Below are 23,104 nucleotides of genomic sequence, written 5' to 3'. Positions count from 1 at the left end.
TAAGGAGGGGACGGGAGGGAGGGGGGAGAGCTGGCGGCCAGCCATCTGCCATCAGAATTAGCTCATTGTTCAATAAAAACAGCGCTGGCAACCAAACCCCAGCCGGGAAGGAGAGGGGGGGAGGGGAGGGGGAAGAGAGAGATTTTCCCCCAGCCACCCCCACCCCTTTTTCTTTTTTCTCCTAGGCTGCACTTTGGAAGAGGTGCAGTCATTCTTCCCCACACCCCCTACCCTCTCTCCACTCCCCTAACTATAAATTCCCTTCGGTAGCATGCTGCCCTTTTTTAATCCACATTTGTGTTTCAGATCATGTAGAAAGGACAGAAAGTGAGCAGGGAGCGGGGGCTTTTGTCTGTAAGTATATGCAATTCCAATACACAGAATTTTATTTTTTTCTTTAGTTATTATTAATCTTCTCTTTCTCTCTTTCTTTCTTTGTCTCTGTTTCTTTTAATTTCCTTTTGTCCTTACTTATCTGGACTTCGCTGCAGCTTGCCTTTCCCCCCTCTCGGTGCACATTTCCAAACAAGCTTTCTTAAAGAAGATGGGAAAACGTGCAGCATATGTATTTAACTCATTGTCTTTATGTTTTTAGGCTGGATTTCTAGGCTGGACATTTTTCTGCACACATACAAGGGGAGATGAGAGGTGTTTTGTTTTTTGTTTTGTTTTGGTTTTTAAGGGTTTCCTTTTCCTCGCTTTTGCACTCCGCAAACACCAAAATGCATTTTTGAAGCTAATGCACTTAGCTTTTTTAGCATGCATGAAAGACTCTAGGATTGGTTTTTCATCTCTTTTCTTCCCCCTTGGAAAACGAATCTCCCTCTTCTCCGCCCTGACACTGGATTCCTCTCAGGCTGCTGGGGTTTATTTTTAGAAAGCAGTCATTCTTGCAACAGCCTTTTGCGTTTTTGCATGTACAGCAGTTAAATTTTGGGTAGTTCTTTTGGAAAAAAAAAAAATCAAAACCAACTGTGTTTTGGTGAGTGTTTAGTGATGTGCTTTCTTTCAAACATTTCTGTGTATATTTATAGATATGAGTTTGCAGTTCTAAATCCAGTATGTATGTATGTGTTTGTATGTAAACATATGACTCATACCTAATTACATTTCATATATACACACTATAGGTAAGACATGTATAATCAGTAGGAGAGAACTTTATTTTTTGTCAGTATGTGAAAACTGATAAAGGAGGTATGCTACAAATTTGGTCAGTTAAGACAGTTGTAATTTAAGGTATCATTTAAATGAGAAAGGACCTACCATTTTTTTTTTTTTTTTTTTTTTTCCTTTCTTCTCCCTGTTTAAAATAGTGGAGTGTGTGGAATAGGGAGAGACAGAAAACTGGAGGTTATGTAATGCAGTGCCATTCCAAAAATACCTACTCTCTGGGCCATTACATTGTGAAAGCCTGACGCTGTTACACTTGTTTCATCATTGCAAAAAACCACACTTTGGAGTATGCCTGGGAACAATGGACCACCTTTACAGTAAGCATAGGGTGAAGGGTTTTTGTCCTTTTGTCTGATTTTTAGGTGTGTTAACCATTAGGTATAGTGCTTTTCAGAGTTCTGCCAAGCACTAAGAATAGCATAGGGTTCTGGAAATCCAGGTACCAGGGATTCCTTTGTCCTATATTTAAGCCTACAGACCACTGAAGTGCAGAGACATATGATATAAAAGCATACATGCAGTTAGAATAATTTGCATGACTGAAATCTTACCCACTGAAGCTTATACTTGGCTCACCCACTGTTATGCTGGCAAAAAACCCCAATGTATTAAATACTGCAACAACTGGAATTGCTTTTTTTTTTTCATTTTTTCTTTTTTATATTGTTTTCAGATTGTTCTCCTTGTGCTACTTGAGAGAAACTGCAACCTCAAGACTTAACAGAATCTAAAAATGGTAAGAATTAGTTGCTTTAGCAAAGAATCAATATTTTTTTGTAAAAATATAAATTTTCTTTCCCCATTCCCAATACTCATTTATAAATATGACCTTTATAAGACTTACTCTTTGAGGCAATGTGGAATTGCCATACAATGATTGATGTACTCTGAAAACCTCCATGTGTCTGGTCTTCAATATTCTTGCTTTTATTTGAATAAAAATCTGAAATCCCTCTTTGTGCAGTAAGGCTTATTTAATTGAAAAAAGAAATGTTTAGGTTACTGTGAAAAATACACATCATAACACATGTAGGAATACATGCAGACAAAACATTACCCCATAATTTCAACCCTGACACCTTCCTCCCAAAAAGAAGAAGTAGATCATTGCACTTAGTAAGCGAAGCAGATTTAATGGAAGGGACCTTAAACCTCATCTAGTTCCAATCCCCCTGCCATTGGCAGGGAGTGGCGGGCCCCCCTTCCACTAGACCAGGTTGCTCTATGCCCCATCCAATCTGGCCTTGAACACTGCCAGGGATGGGGCACATTCAAAAAATAACTTATTTCCTTCAGTGTAAATTGTGTTTATATTTTTACTGATTAAAGTCAATTTGTTATGCTACTGCTGACAGCTACCTAACTAAAAGGATAAAACATTATATGTCTAAATGTTCTCTAAATATGGTATTGTCTTAGAAGGACTGTCTTGGAATCAGCAGGCTAAAGAAAATTGTTCTTCACAGAAGTAGTACATAAAGTAGGCAGAATTAGTTTATATGACATGTAGTCATAAAACATTCTTTATTGAAGATGGAACTATCACTGAAGCGTGCATTTATAAAAATGTAATATATTTTGGGTGCTAGGTGATAATACCATGGTCAAAAATATGTTGATTTATATGGGGCAATAGCTTGTATTGTGTAGCATTGCATAGGGTATACATTAGCTTAGGATATTTTCTGACGTGTGAGGTCCTCAGGGACATACTAAGATTAGGTTAAATTGATTTCATTAATTATGTTCTTGTCTGGTTCTTTGGGGTTGTTTTGATTTGGGGGAGGAGGGATAAAAGGATTTTTAAAATAAGTAAATACGTAATCTATTATAAAAGCTTTTTTCCTTTTTGGCTCCTTGTTTTATATCATTCCTATCTGCAAAAATAAACTTGCAAATTCTGGAGTTTTAGTCTATTCTGGAACCTGCTTTCATCAAAGTGCTTTGCTCATCTGTGTATAAATGAACAGTTGGGGGTGGGGAATTAAAAGGGAAATGATTCACTTAAACTGTGAATAGAAATCATGTTAAAATACATTTTGTTCACACAACTGTGGAATATTGGATAAGGCAACTGTTTTCCTACCAGCACGAAGGTGACAATCAGCCCACATTTTTAGATGGTATGCAGGCTGGTATGTGCAATATATGCCTATCTATGGAATAAAAGATTATTTTTAGTTGGGCATAAAATAGCCACTGATTTTACCAGCAGATGGTTCTATAAATCTAGGAAGGTTCCTGTAGTAGTCAGGGAAATCAGTTTTGTAAAGCCAGTGTCTGGGCCAGAACTTACAATACAACTTAGAACTATCCAAATGCAGAATATAAAATGTAGTTATCTACCTGTCTAGTCCTGTTGTTTGTTTTGCAGTGAAACATAAATAAAAATCTCACTTGGCTGGTTTTGAAAAGTTTTTTATTTGTTATGAAAAGGCCTAATTCCACTTTTTTGTGACTGTAATTTTCAATGTAAAAAACACTAGGTTTTGCCCCAGCTTGCAAGGTTGCTTAATATGTCATAGTTGGCAGAATCTCTTCCTGTACCGCGCCCTTTTTTCCCTTTCTTTCATTTCTGGCACAGTAACACAGAATGTAATTTTAAGTCAGACCGCTGACATACTTTCCTTGCAGTAGTGGGTGCACTTGTCTTTGGCATATTTCTTGTATTTATTGCAAGTGTCTCTACCCATTCTGATTTGCAGGTAAACTTCCTTACATATCAATACTTTCTACACTGAAATACATGATCATAAAAGTGCTTACCTTGTTTTTAACGCAACAGCATAAGCGGAGGCTCTATTCTGCTCTTGCTGGTCAGTGAAAATTTTGCTGTTATATTTCACCAGGCTGAACTAAACCTTAAAAAATGGGGACAAATGGCAATTTTTATTCCTTTGCTAAACTGAAAGATCATTAATTATTTCATTGTGATTATGGTAAAACTAAGAATGACTAGAATAAACTTATTGAGTGAGGACAAGTGAATTTGTTGTTTAACTTCACTGTCTTACCCTCTTATTTTCTTAAATTCTTATTCCGTAAAATCTTTCTTAAACTGCTTACAAGTAAAAGCAAATAACCTAGCAGGTTAGTTTTCAGTGCACCTTCTCCTTTTCCTAGACTTGGAATTAGGATTTCCTCATACCTGGTTAATTAATCTTCCTTGGAGCTTTATAGTAATATCATCAATAATTTAAAGAGAAATAGAAATGCAGAAGTTAAATTTTTAAAATTTTAAGTTGTGGACATTTTGAGCCATCTTACACAGGAGCACCTGCCATTTGAGGATCTGCCCTTCTTTGTGCATAATACATTTCGTTAAGTGGCACCCTAAAAAGAGAAAGAACCTTTTATATTTCTGTGCAGTGTATAAAATCCTGAAGTGATTTTTATTGCTCTTTTTCTTTGAAATGCTAGAATTTATATATACCATCTTCATGGAAAGTGCTGAATATCATAAAATACAAGTTAAGATTTTAGTAATAATTAAGGAAGAAAGAAGTTCTAACTAAAAAGAAAAGAAAAAAAAGAAGAAGATTTAAAATTGATTTGGCTTATGTCGTCCAGTCATTGAAATAAAGGATTTTTTCAGAAAAGTGAGAGTAAAGAAGTCTTATTTTCCATTTTCTGTGATGTCAAAGAAGACCTTTAGCAAAACAAGGAAAGGCTTTTTTTTAAAAAAAAAAAGATAAATGTTTGTTTTTAAAAATGTAATCTAACAGATATTTTAGACATCTGACAAAGAGGTCTGTTTGCTTCTAAAACACTCAGATATGTCCTCTTATCCTGCCTGCATTACAGATCATTGTAAGTCAAGCTTAGTTCTGGGAGTTTGCAGTGGAAGTACTAGTAACTCTAATAAAAGTGTGTACCACTAAACATATACATCCTTAATAATTTAATTTTGACTTACCTGATAATATAAAAAAGATATTCTGGAGTAGCTCGTTAGTTTAATTCTGATTTACCATGATTAGATGACTTTCTTCATAAGCACTAGTGGTGTGGAATCTCTAGGCTAGGTGTTGTGCTGTGTCATCCCAAAGGAAAAAGGCCCCTGAAGGAAATCTCTTGGGCTGAACACTTCCTGTGGCATATCCTTGCCTGAACTTGATCAGTTTTGAGGTTATTCTATCATTTGCATTCTCTGCACTTTATAGTTTTACTTGGGGAAAAAAGAGGAAAATGGGATGATGGCCTTTTGGAGGGAAAACTGGGGGAAAAGGTATTCTTCATTAATTCAGAGAGAATTGAGAACCTGCATTTGATTGAAGAGAAAAAGGAATCACCATCCCATTTCTTTTTTTGCAGTTCATAGGGAAATACACAACGTAATTTAAGTTAGGTGAAGATACTTATGAGGCAAAGCTTATATTTAAGATTTCATCCTAGTTTAGCCATTACAAACCTTCTTCCAGTGAGTCATATGCTATCTTCACACATTCTGTAATATTCTGTGCCTATAAAATAGCTTCACTTTATTCAGAAAAGCCATTCCTATCTTTAGGGTTATCTGTGGAGAATGCAGCCTCACATTGGTCTGACAGAGGCAGGCATTATTTGAGCCTTTTTTATGCTCTGAGGCATAAGAAGAACTAGATACTAGGATGAAATGTTATGTCCTTCTTTGTTGATTATTGAGACTGGTACTGGAACTGAATTCTCCTTTAGGATAGTTGAGAACTGCTCTAGAACTGTCTCAGATTCTTTTCTGTTCTTGTGTAGCCATGGGTGGAACTTGTCCAAGAGAAGTAATTGAGAGGGATGAAGGCTAAGCAGAAATGTGTATTTTGCTTTGTTATTATGCTTACATACTGTGCATGAAGAATACATTGGGTGAAGTTTGCTCAATGCTGCTTGGTTCCTGGAAACTTATGGTGAGTTAAAGCCTTTCCAGCTTAGAAAATAAATAAGCAGAAATACAAATTAACTTTTGCCATACTTCTGACAAGTCAGATGTTCAACTGTGCAGAAAAAAACCCACCTTTCCTCAATTCTGACTAGAAAATTCCAAGGACAAACTATTTTTTGTCCAAAGCTGTAGATGCTGTGGATATTTTAGTGCTACAATTCATATGCACATTAAAAGACAAAAGCTCTGTATATGTGTGTTTCTACTCACTCACAAACATGCATGTTCTGGGTGCTAAAATTCTGTAACTAAGCACCAGCATGCTTTAACTGAGCAGAGCTGTGTTGACACATGGAATTGGAGGTTTATGTAATGCTTTGGCCAGGACAAAACTTTAATGAACTTTTTTCACAAAGTCTGAAATCTTCGAAAATCAGAAGTAAGAATTAAACTACACCTTGTAAAACTACAGCCATGACATTGGTCATTGGGATCTAAGAACAATCTTTTATCTTTTTCTTCCTTCCCCCCCTCCCCGCCCCGGAATGCTGCTTTCCCACACCTGAGCTCTGGTCCTTGCGTGTATGGCTAAAGAAAGAGGAGAGGGACTACATTTAGTAGCCCTAGAATAACTTAACTAACATAATTCAGTTGCTATCATTGACTGGGGCAGGATATTTCAATAAAAATGTTTTTAAATATTTGTATTTTGTTTTTATTTCAAATATTTATTCACCTTATTAAACCATATTGGTTGAGGGTGCAATCTGGAAAGGTGCAAAAATGTTCTTTTCAAATGTTTAATATAGAATAATACTATGAATGTTGTTTGAGTGTTACATGAAATTCAATTTAGCCTGCTGCTCTGGCAAATTCAGAGTAGCACTACTGAATGAAACCCTGTGTAGGTGTTCCTGGGAGGATTCCTGGTGTTTCCTTCTGTAAATACTGCATCAAAATGCCTGCCAACTTCCCTCCCTCCCTCTCCCCCCCCAAAAAAAACCCCAAAAAAACAAACCAAAACCACCCAAAATTCCAAACCAACATCAGAACAAGTGGTGTTGTCTCATCCTTCAGGAAGGGATGTTTCTGGATTAATTTTGTAAACACTAACCTTATTGTCTGTCTACTAGCATAGCATACCTGTGTGGGACTACATTGAAAAAAGTTGAGAGACCAGCGAAGGTGGTATCAGCCTCAGCTTAATATGTATATTATCAGAATAACTCCTGGGTTCTTACAGCAATGATGTTTAGAAGGCACACACTGGCATCATAGTGCTACTCAAAAGATTAAGCTAGAGGAGAACAAATTTTCTTTCTTTGTTATAACATGACTGTATCTGTGATAATATCTCCATCATTGAAGAGTCTGAGTTTAAATAGCTCTATTCTTGCTGGCAGAAGAAAATCCTATGGAAATATTGGTGAATGTCCTTGCCCTTATTTCTCAGCTAAGTAATCATATAAGGCAATGTGAACAAAACCCAGAAACAATACTTGGCAGGAAGAGTTTTTTTCCCGTGTGTCTCCTCATTAGATGAGTCCCAGAACCCACAGATATTTTATTACTTTCAGCCTGCAGAACATACATGATACAGTTTGTGGTATTGTATTTGGAGTAGCAATTGGGCTACATTAAGTGATTGTAGATGCTGGTAATATGGTGACTGCAGTCCCATAATGCTTTCAAGCACCCATTACAATATCATCAGCTGTGGTCATTACATCCCTTTTAATGAGGTAAGTACTGGCTGTACAGTGTGGTTCTGTCTCCCATTTCCAAGAGTACTGCTGGAGCTTCTAGTATATGCCTGAAATATAGTGGTTGGGCAAGAGGATGGCATCTCATGGGGGGAAAGGCTTTCCTGGCTGGGCTCTGCAGGAAAGCAGTCAGCAAAAGCAGTGAGCTTGCCGTCACTTGGAGAACAACATCACTTGTTGGATTTCTGGTCATCTTTCTGATAAGTGTGAGAAATTTAAACAAAATTAAACAAACAATACAGTTTTAGTCCAAGGCAGTGTACTAAGTCTACTGTAAGTTACAGTATTCAGGTTATTAACTTAGAGAATGTATAGGAAATTAAAAAATGAAATGTGTTTTGGAATTGAGCCTGGTGTATACATTTGGGGTATGCCCAAAATGGAAGCAGGGAACTGGGAGAACACACAGGAGAGGCATTATTCTGGGCTGTCTCTGTTCCTATTCTTTGTTCAGGATTCACGTACTGGCCACTGTTCTTGCTGGTCTTTCCCTTAAGATGAAAATTGGATGGAGTGAGGAAACTGGGCTAAATGGACCTTTTGGTCAGCCTGTGACCATGTGGCTTTGCTTCCTTCTCTATTGCACCAGTAATATGTCAGTGTTGGGTATGAAACTGCTGAAGAACGTAACTATGCAGCCTTTGATCCTGAATTTTGCTCCCATGCTGTGTGTTCACCTGACTTTGTAACAAGAGACTTGTTCTGCAGTTGCAATTAGGAGGAGACACAAATAGTTACTAATTAAACTTTTCATTGCCTTATTGCATTTGAAGAGCAAATTGCAAACTCCTATGTAACTGAAGACGCCTTATTTCTCAGGCTAGTTACTGTTGTCTTTCTGTGTGTGCATGTGAAGTAACATAACAAAAGCTACCATTGCAGTGCAGAGGCAAACAAAATGAAGTGGAAAAGGTGCTGGGTTGCACTGGGTGTTGAATTTGGTTTTCTGGAGGGCTTGTTCAGTTATTCTGATTTCTGCAATGTTTCACAGTTTCATATCCATGCACAGAAATTTACTGGTGAAATAAAGTAGTTTGCAGCCATTTTATAGGTTAATGGAACTTTCTGTGTATCACGTTTCTTATTATTGTTCTGGAATTACAGCATTTCTTCTCCTTTCAAGGAGCGTGATACACTACTAATGAGTATCTTTGTTAAATTCATTAATTCAGTGAGAAGCCGGATGAGCATTTTTGACAGCATTCACAGTGTACCACTTGATTTCTTTTTCTCTTACTCTTCATACGTGTGGTAAATATTAACAGTGCTTTGCAATGGTTCTGCATACTAATGAAGTAAAAAACATCATGAGAGCACTTGTAGCACACAAGCAAGATTCATCCAGACTAGTGCAGAAAAGTGCAAATTGATCTCTCTGCCTAAAAATTGGATTACACTCAGGTGGTGTGGGGACGATTCCTCTCCAGGGGAAGAGAAAGTGTCTTCTACAAATAACCTCATTCAATCATGTTTGCCAGAAGACAGGTAAAGTCTCTTGAGGGTTCTTACTACCTAAAGGGCTTGTCAGGAGTGTGCTGGCTATATAGTCAAACTACATTAGCTTGTGTTTTTCTCCTCCTCAACACCATACTTGCTTAGTTTTGGAGGCTAGTAGATATACAATTGGCTTGGAAAAATGTACTTGGTCCAAGTGCTTATTATCTACCAGCATCCTTTCCTGCAGCAAGGAACTGTGTACTAGTAGATAGCATTAGTCATAAAGGCATATTTTAGCACAGTTTTCTTATATGTCATGGGATAATGTAAGTACATACATAAAAGATGCAACTTGTATAGCATAGATGAAGACAGGAATGAAAAGCTGATAACAGATGAGCCAAGACAGGAGACTGCATAGGAGCAAACTATGGAGCACTATATGTAGCAGACATAGATGCACTTCAGTGTAACCTGGATCACAGACGCTTTAAGAACAATGAAAGAAACAATGGATGAAGATGGGCTTATATGAGAAGTTTTGTACCTAAAATATACAAAAACAACTTCCAAGGTCACTTCCTTATGTTATGTAGGGAAGAAGCAGATGACATCCTATTCTGTGAGACTGACAGAAATTCAAGAAGTGATGAACAAGGACTGCAAAAAACCCCTAATGAATAAACTTGCTAATTCATGTACAGCGTGGAGAGGGGGATGCAAGGAAAAGCATACTTGTCTCATTTAGGCTTTTTCATCTCTATGTGGTTGTGAGTTTGAGTCATCACATGGGGAGGAATAAAAAGTAGCAGTAATATCTTCCCCATGAAAAAGCAGAGCCAGCAACGGGTGCTGACACACAAAAGTCAAAGGCAAGTTCAGGTGTGCAGTTTTCCTGCCGTATTCTGATACACTGCCATGTGTTAATTACTGTAACAATAGGTAAAGCCTAACCAAAAAGTGAGCCACTTGGAGCAATCCCAGCCAGGAGGAGAACAATTGCGTAATTCTTCATCAGTTCTCTTAAATCATTATCTACCTTTATTTGCTGTGTGGAATTATCCAAATGAAATGATCCTCCTCACCCATGACCACCCTCCCAATTTCTGAATATTCATGGCATGGATGTGGAAAGCAGAATGGGTAGAAAAATCTGCTGCCTTGACAGCGTACTGAAGACACGAAGACAGGTTATTTGGGATAACTGTCACTGTAGCTCAACCACAGGCTCAGGCTTGTGATGGGACAGACATGCAAAAAAAGCAATCAAAGTCACAAAACTGGCAGGCCTCACACCTGCTAAACCACATGTTCACACTATTTTTGAATAATTAAATGAAGGTAATTAAGTTGCATTTTGACTTGGGCAAGTTGCTATTTCTGATGTTTCCATAGGGAAAGCTTCCTCGCGGAGCCTGTTGCGAAGTCAGCCTATCACAACAGGATTTAATCGTGAGTACAGCTTCTTAAAGAAAACAAATGTTCATCAGAACTTCAATGGCTCTTTGAAATAAGGAGTCATGATGAGCACTCGATGTAGCCTGTCATTGGCCTATGCAGAAGATTCACAGGACAAAGTAGATTGATAGCAGACTGCCACCCAACCAAACTCGAGTAACAGCAACCATTTGGCTCACAGTTGCTATATGTATTAAATCCCGTGTACTAGGTTTGGAACACAGTGGACATTAACATTATATGTTTTCAAAATATTCCCCAAACAGTATTAAAAATAAACTACCGCAGATGGGAACATTAGTTTACCAGTTGCACTGAAGTAGATGTATTGATTCTAGCACAAACTTTCCTTCCAGTTTTGTTTAAAATGAGTTAGGTTTTTTTGCAGAATGGTGTTCAAGCAGTAGCGCGGTAAATTTTCAGCTTATGCCTCTGGGTTGTGATGGTGGGCAGGTGGTTACAAAGAGAACTTTTTACTGGAGTGGGAGGCATTTGGGGGATTGAGAAGTGCAGAATGTGCTGGGAAAAAGCACTACAGCTCAAACTAGCTGGTAACTAAGAAACTTTCAAAAATTGAAAATTTATAACTGTTTCCACTTATGAGGCAACTATGTTATAGTTTATTGCAAAAGAAAACTCATCGGGACTTAATTTCAAATAAATTCTGCTAGACACTTCCACTGATGCTGAGACTAGCTGCAAAGGAAATAGTTTACAACTTCTCTATGGCCTGTAATACCATTGATTTGTGTCATTGCAACACACAACAATGGTGGTGAAAAATCCTCAAGTACTTCAAAGAAATACAGGTATAGAAATGAGGAAGCAAGTTTCCATCCAGCTATAAAGCCAATCTCCAGGAGAGCATGGTAGAAGGACAGTTCTGGATTAGGCACTACAGACACACAGGATTCTCAGTCCTCACAACAGTGCAAGCACAGTCTTAGTGCTGCAGAGGGGGAAAGCATGTTCCTTTCTTTTGTTCTCTTTAACACAAACCTGTATCATTTTACTCCCCTGTTCCTCAGCCCATAACTGTCTCTGTCTGCCATTAGGCTGCTAATCCATACAGTAAAGCTTGTTGGTTTTATTTTGGTTTTCTTTTCTCCTCTCATAGGTAGGGTAGTTCAGAATTACTGGAGATAGTCACCTTTTATTTGGAATTGGTACTTTCTAGAGTACTTGTAATAATTTCCTTTTTGTTTTCACTCCCCCTCACCACCCCAAATTGGTTTATATAGTAAAGAAGTTATCTGAAACTTCTCAAAAGGTGGTTGCTGATGTACTCAGGGCAGTTGGACTTCATTAAGCTTGTAGTTTGGAAATCCAGACTGCATATGAATTCCATTCCTGTAAGTCTGGAATAAGACTTGGTAAGCAGGAATTCAGTTGTGGTCCACATGGAAAAACAACAACAAAAAAGTCACTTTGGGGTCTTTCTTGCTTTTTTCTGAAGTACAATAACCTTGGAGACGCTTAAGAAGAGTTTGCTCATTTTATTAATTTTGCATGCCAATGTGTGGTTTGGGTTTTTTTTTTTTGGTTGGTTGGTTTTTTTGTTTGGGGGCTTTTTTGTTTTGTTTTGTTCTTTGATGGATGTATCTGAATATTTGAAAGATGCTCTTAGTGAGCAGGAATTTTGCAGGAATGAAAAGTGGGTAGCAAGAATTTTAGCACTTTAACGTGACTGATATGGTAGATTTAGTTCAGGTCTGTTAAGATTATTTTATGTATTTGTTTTAAAGCTGGGCAAAAGTTTATCCTCTCCTACTATTGCTGTTACAGAGGATATGGCTAAAATGGAGAAATAGGCCTTGGAGTTTTGAAATGCTGGTTAAACAGAGCCTTTGCTAGCAGAAAAGTTTCTTGGTTTGTTGTGCAGAGGGGAAAAGAAGGGTCTATTCTAGAAATCTTTCTGGTTTAGTAACAGTAAATAGTTCTGGAGTCTGGATGTTGTAAGATCCAGTAAGAGCCAGTAAATAGAGCAGGCATTTCTTTCTCTCCACCTCTGCTTTTTCTGATTTTTAATCTCAATTTTTATTATTTGTATGTTTCCAAGAGAATAGAGGCTAAATAATTGAAAACATACTCTTCATAGATCATAATTCCCTATTCCAAGTTGTCCTTGATGTTTCAGGCAGAATTGCTTGTTGTTGTAGAACACTGTCTGAGACAGCATTTCCCAGATCAGTGGGTTTCTTTTCCCCCTGACTTCTCAAAATGGGTTTGTATATCACATGTTCTGCCAGGAAGGAAGGCATCCAAGGGTGGTAATGCTGCCAGTTAGATGTTTAGAGGTGATCCACTCTGACAATTTATGGATGTTTACTAGCTTGTTTTTTTTCCTAATGATTATCAAATACTGAGGCTATCCATTTGAGTCACCAGATGGGTCTTATCCATCATATAGGCCTGCAGTACCTTTAGTTTTCAGCCCATCCTAAAGTACAGTAATTCTGTTCTGAATCCACATACTTTGGTTACTTAAGCCAAGCTTGTATTCACATAATAGCCATGCAGGAAGTACTAAGAAATGAAAATATGGTGTGTATCAATGGAAACATTTATTTAGAAGTGTTTGCTTCATGCAAACAGCTGGAATGTTGTAAGCCTTACATCCTGCTCTGTAATGGAGCATTGCTTTGCACTTTTTCTCTCTGTAGCTCATTTTGCAGCATTAATATAAATTGTTCTGAGCTGCTGTAATTGACTAAAAGTTTGTGCTGTGTTTTTCTAATGTCCTGGTTACCAGTAGATTTGAATATCTAAGTACTCTGTATTTTATGAAGCATGTAGCGTGGCAAGACATCCTCTGTTGGTATTTTTTTGGGTGTTTTCTCTTTTTCTTTTCTTTCTCCTGGTGGATTGTAATAAGTCCTGAGTGGGCATCTTTTTTTCCATTCCAGAATCTTCCTCTACTTAGCCAGGACCCAAACCATGTTTCCGCAGCCTTTCATCATTGCTCACAAAGTAGGTACTTAAAAGCCCTTCAGCTGCCCGTTCAGGACTTTAGTATGACTATAGCGGAAAAGTTTCTGCTGTGGAGCTGATCCGTGTGGTTATTATCTACCAATATTGGCCACAGTAGTTGTTTTTTAAGAGATATTAAGAAAATAGGACATTACTGATTTTTTTTTTCTCCACAGAAAATTACTGCGAAAGATAGCTGGGGTGTTGTGTACATTTTTTCGTGGCCATAAAGGTGTGCTTTGGTGTGTGTACTTGTTTGTGTGGTTGGTTGGTTGGTTGGTTGTTTTTTGCCCTGGAGCATAATTGTGAGTGTACCTTACAATTTAGACATTTATCCTCCTACCCCATTTCTAAAATCCACCCTCAAACTGCAGTCCCTCTAAGTTCTTTGGAATTTAAGTTGAGGATCCTTTAATTGCCATTTAATTGCAGTTGCTTGTTTTATTCCTATTAAATTACCACTAAGGATGACAAGGCCTACAGGCTAATCAGGTTGTAGCTAATGTCTGATTCCATAGAAAATACAGCAGCTCATATTCATCATAACGAATAATACTGTATTTTGATCCTTATTCTGTCCTCCTATAGGAAAATACACATTTTTGTATAGTTTGCTGGTTTGAGCATTCGTGTCCTGTGGTAGAGCTGAACTGCTATCACTATTTACCACCATAACTTTTTGTACAAAATTATAACTACACAGTAAAATCAAGGCATAGTTGCAGGATGGGTAATCAGCGGTTATAAAAAGCAACAGGAAAGCCTAGGGGTTACTTGATATCTTTCATCCAGGTGTCTCAAATGTTCAATGTGAACATTAACTGATATGTAATTAATGTGCTGCTATGTAAACCATACCCAGACAGCTTAACTGTCCTGTTTGAGATTATATAGTAATCTATAATACACAGTAAAATCCAATGCTTTAATCAGTAGAAAGGACCATGGTCTGTACTGCAGAAAATCATGGGAGAATATGTGAGAACAGGCACTGCCTTAGGCTGTGTGTTTTGAATTTCCTACTTTATAGCAGAATTCAGGATTTTCTCTTGGAAAGATGATTCAACTTCTCTAAAATACATCTAGTCCAATTGTGACAACTAATAGTCAACATGCAACTCCACAGAAATGAACACATTCCTCAGACTTCAACATAATACAATAGTAAGCAGGTAAGTAAAGCCAGTAGACCAGGAATTTAAGTGACAAGGCAAGTTTTGATTCCCAAAGTACAAACAAATTTAAATGATGTAATATATAATGCTGAGCTCAAAACACTGACAGTTTGACATTCATGCATTGTGCAGCATTCAAGTCACAAAACTCCAAAGACCTAGGAGACAGACCCAGCAGGAAAATGAATTTAAGATCCGCATTGTTGTGGGCAACTTGTACCTTCAGCAAAACACTTCAGTGTTTCATGAAAGCGAGCTGAAGAGATGCTTTAGTCTTCATCCAGAAGTTGAGGAACTGAAGCACAGAATGTTTCAGCTCAGATTCACTGTAACTGAGGTGTATTAGCCTGGCAATTATTCACTCCAGGTTCCCACTGTAGTCAGTGGCCAGCTTTGAATCTTACCCTTTTTCCATAGGAAAACTTTTCTATAGCAGTCATAGGCAGTACTTTAACCATTAAATTGTGCTGCCAGTTATTTTATCATATGTTTTTTATAATGTGTTAGAATTCCTTTGACGACTAAAATACAGGGTGCTAACACAGAATTATAGCTGTGCCAATGATCTTAGAAAATAGTAAGTTCTAGTTCCCAGTTCATTGTGAAAGGATTATAAAAGCTGTGTTGCCCTTGTCTCCTGCAGTCATCAGCAAAGTAGTAAACTTCATTAATTTTTTGCCAGAGACTTCTTGCAGAAGAGAATGGGCATGTGGTCTCACAATATCCTCAGTAAGTTTATTAGTATGGACATCCTCTAACACAGAATTTCTTAAAGGGATTTAAAAAAATAAATAAATAAAAATCATCTTATTCTCCTTTAAAAAAGCCTGTTGAATGCAAATTGCCATAAACAATCCTATAGTTGAAATATATATAGTTGAAACCCTATAGTTGAAATACTCTAGGGGTAGATCTTGTTGTCATGTGAACTCAAAAACATGTACTGAACATAAAACACAACTCTCTGTGCCAAGCTCAACTGGCATTAGAATATCTGTTTTAGTAATGCTGTCTGTCACATGAAAACCACTTGATTGCATTTAATGAATCTCTCTTTGTTAGTAAAAAATTGTATATATTTATGTCACTACAGGTTTATCACGCAAGGTTAATGATCTGGGTAAGCCAGAAAATCTTTCCAACCAGCCAACGGGATGGGGGATTTCCAAAGGTAAAGTTATTTATGTAATTTCTTTCATCTAATAAACAGCTTACTGAGATGAAAGTTTTCAGGGGTGAAAAAAACCCCACCCTAACAAGAACACTCTCCTCCTCAAAAAAAACCAAACCAAACTAAACCAAAACAAAAAGTAAACCACACTGGAAGTTCAGTGGATGTTATTTTTTGAGTGGTTCAAGAGAGTAGCCAGCTTTTATGATTTCATCATGAGTCTCATGGTGTTCTGTTTTTCTTAAAGCCCTGGCTCCCTGAGCCAGGCAGTTAACTGAAGCTTTCAGCTTTCATTTTAAAATTATGTTTTTAGCCTTCAGGCTTGCAGAAAACATGGATTCTTGCTGACTACATACCAGAAGAAAAACATACTAATTTTCAAGTGCTCATGTTTTTTTAAGCCTGTCTCATGATTTTACAAGTTTGATATCTGAGTTTTGAGTGCTTGATTTTGACAATTCTCTCTTAGCAGTGCAGATGAAAAAGTCAATGATAATGCAGGAGGAGGAGGAGGAGGAAGGAAGTGGTGTGGTTTTTTTTCTTTTGTTAAGTTTACTGCTTGTGCTTTACCTGTCTTGAGTAGCAAACATCAAAGCATGGCAGTTTTTGTCTGAGTTTGACAAGAATTACCCCAGCATAAATGCAGAAGATGTGGCTTCAGTTTCATAAGATTTTTTTTTTTGTTACTATTGCTGGTTTCATAAATGTGAATCTGGATATGAAATTTGAGTAGGAAAATGCAACAATTACTCACAACCACAGAATGTACATGTTTTATTTTCATTGTCCCTTGCATTACTGACTCAAAATCTGGCCAAAAAATGGCAGGTAAGTAAAGGAGAGAGCACACAGGAAACTGTTTTGGATATGTTTCAATTATTGTCTAGGCTTCAGCTCCCTGTTCACAAAACTCTGCTATTTCATCTGGTTAACACTATATTTTCCACACTTTTTCTTTATAAAGTGACTTTTAAAATTTATAGCTGGGATATTTGCAGCCTGCTGTTTGCAGGCTTATGTGCCAGCATGCCAATCTTTAACATATATTGCAGCACTACCATTCTTAACATTCAAAGTATTTCAGAAGTTCAGCTGAGTATGCTGATAGCAATGCCAGATTACAATGAATGTGCTATATATATGGTCATACTTAATTTAATTTGCCAGTTTTATGAATCAGCTGTGAGTTGACTATATGATTGTTATTCAAAATTCTAATTTTGCAGCTTTTAGTAACTTGTCATTCATCATTAAATGAAGTTGCTCCTGACACACTGGCATGAAACTGTGAACTGTGCAGCATAGTTAGTAACGATGCTGCATTATATTGGATTTATGAATAGCTGTTTTTATGCTGTATATAGCTTAAAAAAAGTTTAACAAAAGGGATAATTGTTTCTCAACTGGTCAAAACGTATTACACTTTTTTTCCTTTAAAGTGAAAGTATTCCTGCTATATAAATAAAATGCATTTTTCTAGCCTTTATGTAATTCTTCAAAAGATATTTGGCATATGCTTACAAGGACCATTTTTTAGAACTAGGTCCAAATTTTATTTCACAATTGATCTTCAAGAGCAACTTGAACATCAGCTGCACACAACGCAGCTTCCAGCAGAGTATCAGCCTTAACAGAAAACAGGGTGTCTTTGGAATCTATTTTTTTCCAGACATCCTATACAATTAATCAGGGTAAATTGCCAAAGAAGGTTGCAGAAAGTGCTCAGTCTTACAGCGTGATGTTAAACAGCTTGAACTACTGAAAGAGTAAAGTGAAATTAACAGATTTTTTGAAACTGATTTCAGAAAAAAGTACTTTTTTTGTTTTCATGCAAACAACAAATACAGGATATATTTCTTAAGGACAATTTATTTCCAGACTTAGAAAGGTCATATGGGACTTTTTATCTTGTGATTGTATGGCAGAATCTCAGGACTCAAGATTGTTTTCACAGCTGGAAAGGGACTGCCCAACATAATGCTTTTGGAAATTTGCCCAGACATCTGGTCTGTGTGGTGTGCCTGTTTGTATGCATAAGTTTATAGTTTTCTTCTCACATCCTGTAGTGATACACAAGTAACAAATATAGTAAAAAAAACACCAAAAAACCAAACCAAAAAAAAAATAAAATATATATATATTATCATTGGGGATGGAATTTTCTAGAGTCCTGTGAGGAAACATGTTTGTGCAGCCCTAGAATTTAAAAGTTATTTTTTCATTCTGAAATTGTCTCTTGGAAAGTCCCTGATTTGGCTCTAGCAAAGGCAAGGTATGTTTTTGCTCATACGTCTTCCCCTGACTTGGAGAGCCCTTCTGCATTTGTACACTGACTGAAGTCTGCTCATTTCTTGATGCCCCAACGGAAGAAGGCACCATTTGCCCCTGGGAAAGGACTTTACTCTGTGTTCATCCAGAAAACTGCTCCTGGCTGTGTGCAGTGCAGAACGCTGGGGTGGGGGGACTTTATCTACCTGAAAGCAGAATTTATCCTGTAAATTTTGATAAAGACAGTGGGAGAGTCATGGGGCGGCTTCATTCCCAGCACAAGCAAATATAGCAAATACAGACATTCCAGTGAAAATTATGGCTTTGAAGAACCAGGAAAGGAAAATTGCTGAAAATTGCATTTTCTTGGAAATTCTGAAACTGCTATGTGTTTAATTCTTAATTCAGAAATTCACAACTCTCAAATCAGAGAAATTGAACAGGGAGAAGATAATTTCAACTTCTTAAACAAACTGAAAGGATTCTGCTTATATGACAAATATGTCCTAAGAATAAAAGCAATAAAATACCTCTAATTCCAATGTCTCGATCACAAACTCCAGAGATCTTTGCCATAACTTACAATATATTACTAGCTAAACAAATTCTTTTTATGATCCCATAGTGACATAGCATCAGCAAAGTACTTTAAGCATATGCTTAGTCTTTAGGCTTCCTTCTGAGACTTAAACTGAAACATATAGTTGAATGCTTTGCTGAACAGGTGTAGACTTCAGCCAATGAATGGTTAAGTATGGTTAATAACAATCTATCTGAGGTAGCTGGCTGATACGGCACACCATCTCCTTCCTTGTCCAGAGGCAAGTAACGCACTGTAGTTTTTCAGTGCTCTTTTCAATGAAGTAACTTGTTAGCATATGCTAGCTGTTTAAGCTGTATAATGTATAAAGGATGAGGGGTCTAAGCTGTAAAGGATTCTCTTAATAATATGAACTTTCATAACTAAGATGCATTTTTATGTTGGAGGCCAAGTGAAAATGTAAAATAGAGCTTGGGTTTAAAAAAAAGCAAGTAGACAAATGAATTTATCAGTAGATTATACCATTAAGATCAATTTTTTGGGTACCCAAGTTACTGAGTTGTATTTCCAAAGAGGCTTGGTGCCATTTGTTTTTTGTAGCCAGGAGTTTTGCATTCGTAACACTGAAACACTGTGTCTGCCTTCTGTGCTTCACAGGTGCAAAACAGGTAATTGCTCATTTTCAGCCATACTCGTATACCAGAAATATTGCACACACACCACCTGCAGGTGCAGGTTTAGATCCGAGCTGTCCCAGCTATTATGAAGGGCACAGAAAAGGTTTGGTTGGGCAGGAGTGAGAAAAATAATTTTGAGAAACAGTGTAAGGATGTGCAGCTGAAGGTGAAGAGATTATCACTGCGTGTAGCTCTTCCCCTGTAACATTACTGGGATAGTTGGGGTCTCCCCAGCTGCAACAGACGTCTAAATTCCCCAGTCCAGCAGTTGTTGTTGGATTAATTCTTCTGCATTTTGGCTCTGTTGGAGCACACTCCTTCATCCCCAAGTGAAAAGCTTTTCTCAGATGCTGCAAGGTTTGCCTGGTTTTCTCAGATGCTGCAAGGTTTGCCTGGTTTTTAAACAATCCTTTTCTGCATGGGCATTAATACTTACAATTGGTCCAGCAATGTTTAGTAGATGTTTACTTCTGAACTAAAGCTAGGGAACTATGGAAAGGTAGGATCAGAGGAGGGCCCCACCAGTGAAACAGGCTTCACTGAAGCACAGCTAATACTTGTTTTTCCTTTCTGCAGGGAATTCTCCCCATCTCAAAGGAAGTAAATCGCAAGAAGAAAAGTGAGGCAAAAGGGGCAAGCCTGGTTCCAGTAAATGGCTACGGACACCATTTCGCCAGAATCAGTTACCTCTACTCTTTTTAGTCATAATTTCTTCATTTGTGTTACATATGGTATATGGGTTTTATGAGGTCATGGTGTCATATATCGGGAATTGTTTCTGTGTATATCATCAAGTGTAAGAAGAAACTATGGGACTCTGAGCCTTGCTTTAGAGAATAACAGTGGACAAATATGTACCATAAAAAACAGTTTTTAACATTCTGACTCAAGCAAAAGCTCTCAGAATTTCACACTGTGAATCCATGTTTACAAACATTACAGGTGGGCCCTCAGGCCTAGTTCTACCACAGCAATGTCTTCCACCACTCAAACTCCACTGCTCACACGCAACCGGTAAACCACTCTCTCCATTTCCACCATCCCAAACTGCTTCTTGCAGAGGCTGAGAGTCCCCCTTTTTTCATTTAGATGTAACAAGACTAGTACTTTATTTTCATCGATTGTCTGTATATCTCTATATTTTATCCATGTACTCTTTTGATGTATAGAAGTAGTATGAAACTCATGGTTTCCTTGTGGTAAGTGATTGTGATGCTGCCACGGGATTTGAGACACTGATGAATGGTGCTATTTTGGACTTTAAATATGCTCCTTGGCAAGGTAGCTCTGATGGAGTTATTTTTTATTTCCATGTTCTGAGAAGGTGTTGGTACTTTGTTTTTCTGAATGTTGTTCTTTGGACTGGACTGACTTGTTTACTTGTGTCTTCAGTGTGGCTTTCTTATTCAGTGCTGTAGGTGAGAAACTACTTATAGTGTACAAGTGAGGAACTGTTTTCCTATCAGGGTCCACTCACAAACATACAGTTATAGTGGGAGCAATCACAAAACTGTAATTTATGTAAAATCCCCTTTCTGACTCCTATCCACCTAATGGAGAAAGATGAGCAATAATTTTCCACCAACCTCTCAAAATCTCTTTTCATTTTTGTCCTTTTTTTTCTTTTCTTTAACACCTTTTTTAAAGAAGGGACAAGTTTTAGTGTCCTCTTCAAATTCATAAAATAGGGGATATAGTTAGAAAAACACAGCAAATTTCTGGGAGGAGAAGTCCTAAAGGGGAAAGAGCACATTTCCACAGTACTGTCAACACGTGGACTTTACATTTTTGTTCTTGCTCCCTGACTACTTTAAATGCAAGATAAAACAAAACACAAAACTAAACAGTATCATCTGCTCATGGAGTGGTGTTGTGCTAGACGCAGTCTGAAAGCCCACCTTAATTTTTTATATAATTCTGTCTTTTAGCTCTTCCTTCTACAGGGCAGGCCTTGTTCTGAACTGTTTTAGCTTCTGACTGTTAAATACCAATGCATGCACTGCACTTCCTAGATTTCTTTTCTTCCTCCACCTTCTGTGTCCCTTTTCTTGCACATTTTATTTTCAAATAGATTAGATACATCTACTGTGCTGTATATAGAGCAAGAAGAAATATTCAGCAGTTGTGGCATTTATGTATAGTTGCAGTTGTGTACTGCTGAAAACGCAGGCTTTTGTAACAATGTGATCTTTAATAACGCACTACAAGTACCAATGTATTTTAGCTATTTTAGTAGGATTTGTTCAATAAATACGTAAGCTCTGAGGGTAGCTGGTATGTCTGTCTTTCCTTAACACAATAAGGGGAGGGCTCCTCCTCTTTTGCACCTCTGTTTGCACCTGTTCTTTACATGGCTTCTGAGGGTTTTTTTGGGGGGAATATCTGGTGAAGTAAAGGTGATTCCTTTTGTTGTCTGCTAAACAACAGCTATTAAGATAATCTAAATGCCAGACCTGGATCTGGGAAATGATAGCTGCTGGACAATGGTAGTCATGAACTTTACTTTCAAGATCACAGAATGGCTGGGCCACATGTGACAATTGATGCCATTTTTAGTAATCCTAGGAGGAGACTGAGGTGCTCTGACAGCAGATACAATATATTTCATTTTCCACTTCTGATAAACAGAGGTAAAAGGCTGTTTTCCTAATTCATTCAATGTAGTTCAAAAGGATGTTGATACAGTAGTCCTCTGTTTAAAAACACTTTGACTGATGCAAAAACTAATATCTGCATTTTTCAGTCATGGAACATACACTGGTTTCATTTTAGCATAGAAAACAGATAGAGCAGCATTTTTTAAAAAAGACAAGTGGTGATCTACAAATTAATTCCAGAAGTAGGTCTGCTTCAAACTTTTCCAGTCATGAGAACAAACAAGGACAGTTCTACATGCCCTGTCCATTCCCACTGGTGAATTTACTCAGGAATTGAGTTTGGTGTGATGACTTTGATTGTATTACAGAAAACCGACCATACACACAGCACCTGATATAAATGGCCACTGATCATACTGTAGGAAGCACAACAGACAGCATGGTGTTTTGGCTAGAGCTAATTCTCTGGTTAGAATGCAGTTTTATCTTACCTACCTGTAGTATATGCATACAGATATTATATATGTAAAAATATATACACACACACGTCTATATACATACATAAATGAGAAACAATTAGTAGAATTAGAGAAATGATTAATTCATCTTATTTTTCTTACCTGTGGTTCCCTGGCTCTGGAAGTAAGTGAACCATTTCTAAGAGAGACATGAAAGGTGATTAAAACATATTTAAATTCCAATACTTATTTCTCGTATTTAGATTTGCTACACATGAAAAGCTTTTATAGTTAAAATATTTTAAAGGATTATACACCTCTTTCTTTGGAACTTGCAGCTGCTGAAATAATGATTGCTTGACCTTCAGCATTGGTTTTTAATCTTCACAGCAACATGCCCCATTTTAATAAAGACATAAGGATCTGTGGATTAGGGTCTTGGATCAAACTACAATAAAGTCAGTCTTGAATACAACAAATAACAGGTCTTTTTGTTAATAATAAATATAGTGGACTCCTTTCTTATAATAACTTTTAATATGCTAACATTTTAGAAAC

At 37.3% G+C, this 23,104-nt stretch overlaps 1 long non-coding RNA gene across 1 annotated transcript; it reads left to right on the top strand.

The window, feature by feature from the left end:
• The first annotated feature begins 86 nt into the window (after positions 1–86).
• LOC104406413 lies at positions 87–21,761 on the top strand. The gene is made up of 4 exons (XR_719920.1): positions 87–354; positions 1,850–1,912; positions 15,928–16,005; positions 20,068–21,761. It is a non-coding gene; the product is annotated as an uncharacterized LOC104406413 (long non-coding RNA).
• The last annotated feature ends 1,343 nt before the right edge of the window (positions 21,762–23,104 follow it).

The sequence above is a fragment of the Nestor notabilis genome, unplaced genomic scaffold, assembly GCF_000696875.1.
Source record: "Nestor notabilis isolate BGI_N333 unplaced genomic scaffold, ASM69687v1 scaffold505, whole genome shotgun sequence".
Lineage (NCBI taxonomy): Eukaryota > Metazoa > Chordata > Aves > Psittaciformes > Psittacidae > Nestor > Nestor notabilis.
This window is presented reverse-complemented; position numbering and strand designations above follow the sequence as displayed.